The sequence below is a fragment of the Pseudophryne corroboree genome, chromosome 8, assembly GCF_028390025.1.
Source record: "Pseudophryne corroboree isolate aPseCor3 chromosome 8, aPseCor3.hap2, whole genome shotgun sequence".
Classification (NCBI taxonomy): domain Eukaryota; kingdom Metazoa; phylum Chordata; class Amphibia; order Anura; family Myobatrachidae; genus Pseudophryne; species Pseudophryne corroboree.
Window position 1 is genome coordinate 398,640,721 of NC_086451.1, and position 12,905 is coordinate 398,653,625.

Sequence of the window (12,905 nt, forward strand, 5' to 3'; positions counted from 1 at the left end):
GTCACGGACAGCAGCCGGCTTCACTGACACTGAGAGGGGAGGTGGATTTTACCTGGGAGGCTGCAGTCCTGCAGCACATAGGTAATATCTGCCACTGTTCCTTCTCTAATATGCAAACATTAAATGTTTAACTTAAACTTTGTAAATGCTTGGAGTCAATATGTCATAATTTATTAATAACTAAAAGAATATGTACAGTGGAAAAGAAAAAATAACAACAATCATACCATGTACTGTACAGAAATGTTGGTGTTCAAATTTACTTTAAAATAATTTAAATGGCTGACCCACCTGGCAGTGTGGTGTTCCTGCTGATCCAATGTGGGATTGCTATCAGCATAAACCAAACTAATAGGCCCTACACACTGGACAATATGACTGAAAGATATGAACGATCTCGTTCATTAATGAACGAGATACCGTTCATATCTTTCAGTGTGGAGGCACCAGCGATGAACAATTAGCGGAGCCGCGCTCGTTCATCATTAGTGCCCCGACAGTTGTGCATGCAGGCCAACATGGACGATCTCGTCCATATTTGCCTGCACTGCTATGGAGTCGGGTGACGGGGGGAGTGAAGAAACTTCACTCCCCCCCGTTACTACCCCCCCCCCCCGCCACCAGGTCGCCCGTCTGCCGTATCCGCCATCGGGCAGCTCGGCGGTCGATCGCGCTGTGTGTAGGGCCCTTAAGAAGAAGAGCACACCCAAATACTGAAAACAATATAACCACTCAGGGACAAATGCATGATTTCTGGACAGGGATTTCCAAATAATTGCATTAAGAAGCCTTTTTTAAGCCTTGTTTAAGTACTGTGGCAGTACTTGTTCCATGGCAGTACAGTGTGTTTTCTGTTATTGCATTCTCCTTGTAGGAGTAACAGAGTATGACCATTAAAAATATGCCTTACTCTTTGAATAAACATATTTTTAAAATATTTGATCATTTTTAAAAATAAATTAAATTTACACCTGCACAGTTGCTGATATATGGCCTAGAGAGTGTGTACTGAGCAACGTGGGTAGTGTGCAATGTGGGTTCTGTACAAAATACAGAATTCATACAAAAGGGTACACGCTGTCTGATTTTATTTGCTTGTTCCATACAATTTTCGGCAAAAATAAATGGTCCCAATATCTGAGCTACACACTAGGCGTTTTTTTTTTAAATGTTTTTATTTTAAGTAACCAACTTTCTGCCACAACAAGCAATTTTTTTATTTTTATTTTAAGTAACAAACATCTTCCTGCCAACAAGGAGGATGTTGTAGTCATGGTGAAACATGAAGAGAGAGTGTGAGAGGAAGAGGGTAATGGGGAGCGGGAAAAGGTGACAGGGTGATGATTTTAGGGAGAGGGTGACAAGCAAAGGGTGACAGGGATATGCAGTGGGTGTCAGGGAGATGGGGACAAGGAGAGTTAGAGGATGATGGGGAGAGGTTGACTAGCAGAGGGTGAAGAGAGAAGCAGTGGCTGACAGAGAAGCAGCAGGTGAAAGAAAGAGGGTAACATGGAGAGGCAGAGGATGATGGGGAGAGGGTGATGGAGACAGATAGAGTGTGACAGGGAGTGGGTGACAGGGAAAGGTAGAGAGAGATTGAAGAGGCAGAGGGTGGTAGAGAGAGAATAACTAGCAGTGGGAGACATGGAGATGCAGTGGGTGACAGGGAGAAGGGGTCATGGAGTGGGTGACAGAGAGAGGCTGAGGGTGATGGAAAGTGGGTGAAAGGGAGAAGCAGTGGGTGACTAGGAGAGAGAGGGGGGAGAGGGTGACAGGGAGAAGCAGAAGGCGACTGGGAAAGGGTAACAGGCATAGAGGTTAACGGAGACACAGAGGGTGATGGAGAGTGGGTGAAAGGGAGAAGGGTGATGGGCAAAAGGTAATGGGGAGAGGCAGAGGGTGACAGGGAGAGGGTGACTTGCAGAGGTTGACAGGGTGATAAAGTGGGTGACAGGGAGTCAGGGAGAGGGTGTTGAAATAATATCCATGTGACTAAATTTCACAATGATATTGGCATTAATCTTACGTGACATTTTAGATGTTTTTCTATGGTCAGCTGACTCATGTGCTAATTTAAAATAAATAAAAAAAATTGGTTTAGTACTCACCAGCATCCTCCTTTGCCACGAGTGGACATGTAATTTTTCCAGAAGCCTCTGTTATGTAGCTAAAGAAATAAGTATAATAGTTTCAGTGGCCTATTTTGGCTTAATGTACATGCATCTGTAGCTGAAAACACATCATTTTGGAAAATAAACAATCACCATTATTTCATAATGGACGTTCATCAACAGCTATACTGTTTATTGGAATTTGGTTTTACATTGTACAGATTTGCAAACACTAGTTACTGTTCTAGGCTACCTCACAATCATCTTGATGTAGTAACTGCATTTAATGATATTTACTCAGGAACGGTTTGTCTAATTTTGAAATGGCTATATCACTGGGGTGAGTAATAAGCAGCCCTCCAGCTGTTGTAGAACTATACATATCAGCATGCACTGAAAGTTAAAAATTTGTCCATTGTAAACTGTGTCAAGGTATGCTGGAATGTGTTGTTCTACAGTAGCAGGAGGGCTGCTTATTTGCCACCCCTGGTCTAATACTAACTACGAACTGAAGTAGGTTGGCACAGGTAAAAATGGTACAAAGATTGTTTGGTTACTTATGAGAATGGCCTTAGGTTGGAGGACTGTCTGTGTCCTTTATTTTGATTGCCTTGAGGATTTGAGGTGGTATTATTTGCTTTAGTTCCTCCTCGTAAGCAATATAGTAGATGGGTATTGGATGCCCACCCCCTTTCCTTCAGGACTCCTTCTGCTCATCTTCCATCTTGGTCTTCAAGAGGTGCTTCACATCATTGAAGCACTTAACGTTGGCCAAATCACACCGACACTCCTGCTCACTCTCAGGGTTCCTCACAAACTCCTCCTCCTCTTCCTTCAGCCTCTGCTCATCCCCAGCTCTTACCCTGAATGCCACAATACTGGTAACTCACAATATAATTGCGCTTTCCTCCCCTTACCCACTGCAACAGTAGCGGTGAGCAAGGGGGAGTGGATGTACCTGGCACTGTGGGGGCATATGTGTATCTGGCACTGTGGGGGCATATCTGGCACTGGGGGCATATGTGAATCTGACATTATGGTGGCATATCTGGCACTGGGGGCATAGGTGTATCTGGTACTGTGGTGGCATATATGTATCTGGAACTGTGGGGGTATATCTGGCACTATGGGGGCATATGTGTATCTGGCACTTTGGGGGCATATCTGGCACTGTGGGGGCAAATGTGCATCTGGTATTGCACTACTGGGGACATATGTGTATCTGGCACTATTGGGGGCATTTGTGTATCTGGCACTCCACTATTGGGGCATATGTGTATCTGGCACTATTGGGGGCATATTTGTATCTGGCGCTGTGGGGGCATACCTGGCACTGTGTGGGCATATTTGTATCTGGCACTGTGGGAACATTTGTGTATCTGGCACTGGGGTGGGGGCATATTTGTATCTGGCCTCGTGGGGTCTTTTGTGAATCTTGCCCTGTGGGGGCATATGTGTGTGTATCTGGCACTGCACTACTGGGGACATATGTATATCTGGCACTCCACTATTAGGGACATATGTGTATCTGGCACTGCACTATTGGGGGCATATGTGTATCTGGCACTGCACTATTGTGGTCATATGTGGCCACACCCATTTTTTGGTGCGCACACAGTACCGCTAAGAATTTTTTTCTACTTGCACCACTGCAGCCACTCCACTCTCTCTGTGGCCAGACCTGCCTAACAGGCCATCGGTCCTTCTGGTATTTGTCAGAAGTGCCAGATGGCCAGTCCGGCCCTATCTGGAACTATAAGAATATGGAGGGACCTTAATTCAGGGTGTTAGTAGTGCAATTGCATTTAATTGAATATACTTGTTGGAATTAGTTGTGCACAATTGGCACCATCAACTGTTTCAATATTTGTTCACAGTAGAGAACTGGTTAGATATAACAAATATTACTGTGAAACCTTCATAATTTACTATGTACAAACTGAAAATATAGTTACAATTGACATTACTCAATATCAGAGACTGGCAAAAAGTAACATATACACACACAACATCTTTAATCTATTTGAGGTTATGAATAAAGACAGAGCACGGCCTTGTTTTAAAAATTTTATTTATTCACATTTTTTTCCATTTTTCTATAATTTTCTTCCTTTAACCTTTTATATTTCGCTTTGATCAACTCTGTTATAGGACACACAGTTTGCATATATACATTCAAGTCTTGAATATATGAGCAAAATCGAGCAAAATAAATGTAGAATTATGGTTGGAATAGCTGCGTTTTAAAAGCCTACCGAATGTATATACAGGTTTAGTATCCCATATCCAAATATTCCGAAATACGGAATATTCCGAAATACGGAATTTTTTGAGTGAGAGTGAAATAGCGAAACCTTTGTTTTCTGATGGCTCAATGTACACAAACTTTGTTTAATTCACAAAGTTATTAAAAATATTGTATTGAATGACCTTCAGGCTGTGTGTATAAGGTGTATATGAAACATAAATGCATTCTGTGCTTAGACTTGGGTCCCATCACCATGATATCTCATTATGGTATGCAATTATTCCAAAATACTTCCGGTCCCAAGCATTTTGGATAAGGGATACACTATATATATATGTTTTTTTTTTTTTTTACAGAATTTAGATTAATAATGGATTGAGTGCACCCCTTTGTAAACTGATTACTTTTCCTTTGTAAATACAGTTCCATTCCCAACTATTTGAGATATTCAATTTGCTCCGAAGAGACATCAGGAATAAAAACTCACAATGTTTCTTCGGGTGCTGTGATCAGGCTATTTCAGGCATGTCCAAACTGCGGCCCTCCAGCTGTTGAGAAACTACACATCCCAGCATGCCCTGACACAGCTTTAGCATTCTCTGACAGCAAAACTGTGTCAGGGCATGCTGGGATATGTAGTTTCACAACAGCTGGAGGGCCGCAGTTCTATTTGATTAGCCAGCTGGTAACAAGTGTTTTTACACCCATTAACACACAGGTTCAGTGAAATCTGTGTGTTTTCGGGTGAAATGGCCAAGTTTTTGGATGAAAACAGGGCTGTTATCGGGGATTTTGCTTCACCTGCCTGAGGCAGGTGAAACAAAATCCCAGATAATCCGCAGCACGTGCCAGCTTATCGGGGATAACTAGATAGTCCCTGGTGGGGATACATTACACCCGACTTTCTGTCGGGGTAATTTAATATCCCAGTATGACTCTGATTCAATATGCTACGCAATTGTGCTGAAATTGCTTTTAGGCAGTGCGCACATGTGCAAGGCCATAAATTGCGATCAAATGTGAGTGAGTCCTGTCGGGGGACGGTGATGGGGCATCAATGCCGCGTTTTGTGGGCGTTGATGCACCATTTGGGGAGGGAGGTCCAGAAAACGCAGGCATGTCCGGACTGTTTGCGGGGTGGGTCATGGTGGCTGCGTGACATCACACGCAGCTGCTGTGACCCTTTGTCGGCTTTCGCAGCTAGGCAACCCTAGACATGAGAGCGCATTGCTGTATAGCAAATGTGCTCACATTCTAGCGCGGGGGGGGGGGCAGGACCTGGCATGCGGAGTGACCTTGCCCTGTGCTGAGCGTCCCCCCACATATTAGAGAAGTGAGTATTAGTTATGCAATTTTTCGCAAAACTACAACTCATGCTGAATCGGGCCCTATGTCTGTTACCCATGAAACTGCACAAGGTATCCGGATGATAGGTTTGCAGTAATAAGGTTCACAGTCAACAGGTCGATCCCATATTGTCGACATGCATTAGGTCAACAGGTACATAAAGTCATAATGGTCAATATGTCGACATAACAATAGTCAACACACACATGGTTGGCAATAGTTTTTTATTTATTTTTTCCAACTATTTCATACTTTACCATCCATGTGGACTACAATTGGGAATAGTAATCAGTGCCAAGTGCAGTGGTAGTGGGTGAGGCATCTTGCCCAAAGCATGGCAAGCGCGTGGTGACGCGGTGAACTAATTGAGGTCAGATGCGGTTAAACAAAATTACACCTAAAAATGCAAAACAAAAATGGAATTGACCTTTTATGTGTTGGCCATTTTCATGTCAATCTTATTAACTGTGTCATCCTTTTGTACATAGAAAAAAGATTGGTAGAGTCTGCACAGGATAACTCTATCTAAATGTTTGATATTTTAAGATAATATCATTAAAGCTATAGCTCTAGTATAAACCAACATCTGGCCAAATATACAAAACAAATAATTAGTATTAGGCGCTGGGTTGGTGGTGCTCCCAGAAATAATTCAGTAAACTATTTGTAAAAAATGGTTCCCTTATAGTACCGGAGCCAAGGAGAAAAAGAAAGACTATGTGTCTCTCCTGGGGCACACTTTTATTGGAAATTGAGTATTGTGTTATGTTTAAAATATAACTTTTATTTACAACCTTCTTCAAATAATGGCTATGAGGCAAATAGAAGAAAAAAAGAAAAAATTCTGACAATTAAAGATAACATTATCAATCCAACATCACATGAGGTAATTTAAGTTTGGCATGATGGCTCTGTGAACGAAAATATGTATGTGTCTCCAATATTGAAAATTATATATATTATATATGTTTGTATAATGTCTTCTTCCTGAAATTGTAACAGTATAACCTATGATAGGGATATACCAGGAAGAAGAAAAATCTACAGTATGATGTGTACCAGGCTCCACCCTAATTCCTGACTGGATATAAATTATAAATAAAGAGAAAAATAGAAAATTGTGTAGTTCTAGGTCCTGTGTCCTTGGTTCAGATAAAAATACCTGCAGTACCTGGTATTCCCTGGTGGTCTCCCAACCAGGTACTGACCTGGCCCACAGTGCTTGGCTTCCAAGATCAGACGAGGTTGGGCATACTCAGTATGGTTTGACCGCAGGTAGATATATCACACCTGATGACACCAGGAACTTTGTATCGTGGACTCTGAGAGAATTCTCAATAGTTTCTTGTAGAAATCCAAGAGTTTCTTGTAGGTTAAAAAAATGCTCCCAAATCTGGAAACCAGTGATGTCTAGTATTCTCTGATAGTCTCCTAGACCTGGTACTGAAACAAGTCCACTTGATCTTGGCTTCAAAGAAAATCTGATGAAGTGAGGCCTCTTTTATATTATAGACCTTGGGTGGATAAATCACATATGATAATTGCTGGAAGTCCTATAGAAACCAAGGCAATCAGGGGCTCTGATCTAACGGTATGTGATGGGGCTCCCCAGGTTTGTGGAAGTCCTGAAGGAATGATGGTGTGGCCCTGCTAGGAAATGGGTAAAGTGTGAAGGAAAAATGGGGGGAGGGGGGATTTGGGGAAGAATTTCAGAAAGAAAAGGAGGGAGAAAAAGGGGATCAGGTTTGGTTGTACACCACTTCTGCTTTTTAATCATCTGCCTGGGCATCGAATGAAAAAAAGAGAGGGTGGTGAGAAACGACACTGATACCAAAAAAAGATAGAGAAATACTTCTACTGTCCTGTTTTATAACATGATGGTGCTCAGTTTACATATTGCATTGCAGAGCCACCCAAATAGTTTAAACAGAATGAGAGGGTGTTCCAGAAATTTTATATGATTAGAAAAATGTTGCTTTAGTGGAAATTACTCAGGTATTAATCTATGGTGGATCACGTGTTTGATCCAAAATAATTAAATGATAAACTCTAATAAATCACGTGCAATCCACAAATGCTCAAAACAGTCCGCAACCTATTCAAAATTTGCAGTGTATCCAAAAATCCCCAATAAGGGCCATAAATTGGCAGTAGGTAGGTATTAACAAAATAATATCATATCCTGGACAAAGATGTTGCTTGTTGGAAAATGTGGTATATTCCCACTATTATACCTATTTCCCTAGATTAATGTAAGAGATAATGTATCAAAAAATTATATATACATGTAATCCCACAATTGGTTAATGAAGCTGTCAGTAAAAGAAAAAACAGATTACCCGGGAAAATTGAGACCGATGTAAGGTCAGGAAAGCCCAGAGACCTACTATTCAGTGGAGGGGTAGAATACCCCCACAGGTCGCTGGACGCCGCTCCTGAATGTCCGTGGAGAAGGGTGAGCCTGGCAAGTAGACGCCGGTGTCCGCGGTCTGCCGACCGGAAGTTCGGAACACCGGAACCGGAAGTGACGTACGTTTCGCTCAGGAGAGCTTGTTCACTGGAACCAAGGACACAGGACCTAGAACTACACAATTTTCTATTTTTCTCTTTATTTATAATTTATATCCAGTCAGGAATTAGGGTGGAGCCTGGTACACATCATACTGTAGATTTTTCTTCTTCCTGGTATATCCCTTTCATAGGTTATACTGTTACAATTTCAGGAAGAAGACATTATACAAACACACTGTATATAATATATATAATTTTCAATATTGGAGACACATACATATTTTCGTTCACAGAGACATCATGCCAAACTTAAATTACCTCATGTGATGTTGGATTGATAATGTTATCTTTAATTGTCAGAATTTTTTCTTTTTTTCTTTTTGCCTCATAGCCATTATTTTAAGAAGGTTGCAAATAAAAGTTATATTTTAAACATAACACAATACTCAATTTCCAATAAAAGTGTGCCCCAGGAGAGACACAGTCTTTCTTTTTCTCCTTGGCTCCGGTACTATAAGGGAACCATTTTTTACATCCTTTTGTACATATCATTTTTTTCAGGGTTCTACCTTTTCACTGCCAAACTACTGACCATGTCAACAATATGGTTAAAAAGAGCCTATTATGGCTCAAAAGATGTCGGCAGCTACAGTGACAACAGAAGCCATCCAGGGGGACTACCTGGTCTTAAGCCTTTGAGCCCAGCAGTGTGCGTAATCCAGATAGCACTCTGTGCATTACAACCAGTGGCTCAACACACGAAGACCGGGTAAGGAGACTCCATTCCACCCCCATTGAACTATTTTGCACCGACTCCTACAGTACTATGCTTACTGGTGACACCTGTTTGTAGCAGACCGGGGCACAGATACATGTATTACCCCAATGGTGCCAGATACACATATGCCCCCCACAAAGTCAGATACGCTGCCACAGTGCCAGATACACACATGCCCCAACAGTGCCAGATACGCCGCCAATGTACCAGATATACTCCTACAGTGCCAGATACACATTGCCCCACAGTGCCAGATAAGCATTGGGTTCAGAATACTGTTGCCCTCTTGTCTACCGGCATCAAGTACTTAACCCTTCTTGGGTGCAGAGGGGATATACAGTATTTTGTTCTGGGGTAGTGGGAAGCAATATTGAGTTTCAAACCATCTTTATTTTCATTTACCTGCCGCAGTTGTCATCATAGCTTTCGTGAGTGACACCCCACACATGCTGGGTACAGAGGTTCCATCTGAAACAGGTGTCCTAACTTCACCTACATATTACAAATGAGCTTGCAAATTTTCCTATATGCACATGACACTCCCAAGAGAGGAGTCAGTTCTGTTATTATTAGAGATGAGCGGGTTCGGGTCTCAGAGATCCAAACCGTACCGAACCTCACGCTCTGAACCCAGGTTCCGAGCCCGGCTCGAGTTTTCCAGCCTGACTCAAAAACACGAACGAGGCAAAACATCATCATCCCACTGTTGGATTCTGGTGGGATTTGGATTCCATATAAGGAGCCGCGCGACGCGGCCATTTTCACTCCAGTCTCAGAGAGTGTAGTGAGAGGACGTGTCTCCGTCCTCAGTGTCTATGTGGGGGCGGGAAAGTGGGGTGGTGGCGAGTCTTGTGTTATGTTGTGCTGCTCAGTCCAGTCCAGTGTAGTCAGTGTATTGTGCTGCATCTGTCCAGCCAGTCACAGTATTGGTGTCTTCTGCTGCTATATGTCCCCAGTGCTGCTGGCTGCTGTATAAGTACCTTGCATTTTTGCTGTGTTGTCTTGCATCAGACCAGGGGTAGTGTCTTGTGCAGCATCAGTCCAGTGACCAGTCATAGTGGTGGTGTCCTCTGCTGTCATATATCCAGTGTAGCTGTATAAGTCCCTTTCAGTGGTGCTGTGTTGTCCTGTATCAGACCAGTGGTAGTGTCCTGGCCATCAGTCATTCCAGTGACCGGGCAGTCACAGTGGTATACGCTGCTGCTATATGTCCACTGCTGACGTATAATAATAATAACAAGTCCCTCACAGTGTTGCTGTGTTCTGCTGTATCATACCAGTGGTAGTGTCCTGGCCATCATGCATTCCAGTGACCAGGCAGTCACAGTGGAATACGCTGCTGCTATATGTCTACTGCTGATGTATAATAATAATAATAATAATAATAATAATAACAAGTCCCTCACAGTGTTGCTGTGTTTTGCTGCATCAGACCAGTGGTAATGTCCTGGCCATCAGTCATTCCAGTAACCAGGCAGTCACAGTGGTATATGTGGCTGCTATATGTCCACTGCTGACGTATAATAATAATAATAACAACAACAACAACTAGTCCCTCACAGTGTTGCTCTGTTGGGCTGCATCAGACCAGTGGTAGTGTCCTGGCCATCAGCCATCAGTCATTCCTGTGCCGCATATTGGGTTATATAACTCCAGAAACATAATGGAGAACAAAAATTTGGAGGATAAAATAGGGAAAGATCAAGAACCACTTCCTCCTAGTTCTGAAGCTGCTGCCACTAGCCATGACATAGACGATGAAATGCCATCATCGTCGTCTGCCAAGGCCGATGCCCATTGTTATAGTAGAGGGCATATAAAATCCAAAAAGACAAAGTTCAGTAAAAAGACCCAAAACATTTAATTTAAATGGTCTGAGGAGAAACGTAAACTTGCCAGTATGCCATTAACGACAAGGAACGGCTGAGGCCCTGGTCTATGTTCATGACTAGTGGTTCAGCTTCATATGATGATGAAAGCCCTCATAAATGAGGCCTTGACACTTATGTTGGTGTTAGACGTGCATCCGGTATCCGCCATTAGTGCAGTGGGATTTAGACAATTGATGGAGGTATTGTGTCCCCGGTACCAAATCCCATCTAGAGTCCACTTCACTAGGCAGTCGTAAGTGAGATTTTGCCATTTAATTCCAGTGATTTGGACGTATAATTATTAAGTACAGTGATTTTGCCAATTAATTCCAGTGATTTGGACGAATAATTACAGTGATCTTGCGAATTAATTCCAGTGATTTGGACGTACAGTATAATTATTAATTACAGTGATCTTGCCAATTAATTCCAGTGATTTGGACGTCTAATTATTAATTACAGTGATCTTGCCAATTGATTCCAGTGATTTGGACATATAATTCCAGTGATTTAGACGTATAATTCCAGTTGGAATTGTTTGTGTTGCTTGGCTTAGACATACACCTACCACATTGCACCTCTTCGGCATCTTTGCATAGGTGCTGTTTGGGGCCTGGTTTTTGAAAAGTGCCATCCTGTGTGACACTGCCGTGTGAGTCCAGGGGTACTGCTGTATTAGTCCTGGGGTACTGCCATATAAGTCCACCAATTGCTGATTTTTTTTTTTAAGTGACTGGAGCGTTCTGGAGATGCTTTCAGTGGACCAAACAATTGCGGCCCACTCTCGACATTCAGCCACTGCGTGACACTACTAGATAGGCCAGGTGGTTGTGTCGCTTAGCTTAGTCATACAGCAACCTCGGTGCGCCTTTTTTTCTTCTTTGCATCATGTGCTGTTAGGGGCCTTTTTTTATATCTGCCCTCCTGTCTGCCACTACAGTGCCACGCCTAGATGGGCCAATTGTTTGTATCGCTTGGCTTAGTCATACAACTACCTCATTGCAATTCTTTTTCCTATTTGCATGATGTGCTGTTTGGGGCCTTTTTTTCACTCCTAGATGGGCCAGGTGTTTGTGTTGTCCACTTGTGTCGCTTAGCTTAGTCATTCAGCAACCTCGGTGCAACCTTTTGGCCTTAAAACAATATTGTGAGGTGTGAGGTGTGGAAATGAGTGGAAATGATTGTTATTGAGGTTAATAATACCGCAGGATCAAAATTACCCCCAAATTCTGTGATTTTAGCTGTTTTTATGTTTTTTTCAAGAATCGTCCAGATCCAAAACCAATACACGAAAGGGTGGTTTTGGCAAAACCAAGCCAAGACCAAAACACGAAATTGGAATTATAACCAAAACCAAATCACAAAACATGAAAAGTGCCAGCCGCACATCTCTAGTTATTATATGCTCACTGGGGGTCATTCCGAGTTGTTCGCTCGTTATATTTTTGTCGCAACGGAGCGATTAGTCGCTAATGCGCATGCGCAATGTCCGCAGTGCGACTGCGCCAAGTAAATTTGCTATGCAGTTAGGTATTTTACTCACGGCATTACGAGGTTTTTTCTTCGTTCTGGTGATCGTAATGTGATTGACAGGAAGTGGGTGTTTCTGGGCGGAAACAGGCCGTTTTATGGGTGTGTGCGAAAAAACGCTACCATTTCTGGGAAAAACGCGGGAGTGGCTGGAGAAACGGAGGAGTGTCTGGGCGAACGCTGGGTGTGTTTGTGACGTCAAACCAGGAACGAAACTGACTGAACTGATCACAGATGCCGAGTAAGTGTGGAGCTACTCAGAAACTGCTAAGAAGCGTCTATTCGCAATTCTGCTAATCTTTCGTTCGCAATTTTACTATGCTAAGATTCACTCCCAGTAGGCGGCGGCTTAGCGTGTGCAAAGCTGCTAAAAGCAGCTTGCGAGCGAACAACTCGGAATGACCCCCACTGCCCTGAAACGCCCATTGTGCTCAGTCCTTCCTCAGTTTCATTCTCCATCTGTGTCTGTGTGCATATGGTGCAGCGCATGTACAGACTGTGATTGTCTT

General features: G+C 42.8%; 1 pseudogene; it reads right to left on the minus strand.

Moving 5' to 3' along the window:
- Positions 1-6,865: 6,865 nt before the first annotated feature.
- LOC134952419 (5S ribosomal RNA) lies at positions 6,866-6,983 on the minus strand (annotated as a pseudogene).
- Positions 6,984-12,905: the final 5,922 nt, after the last annotated feature.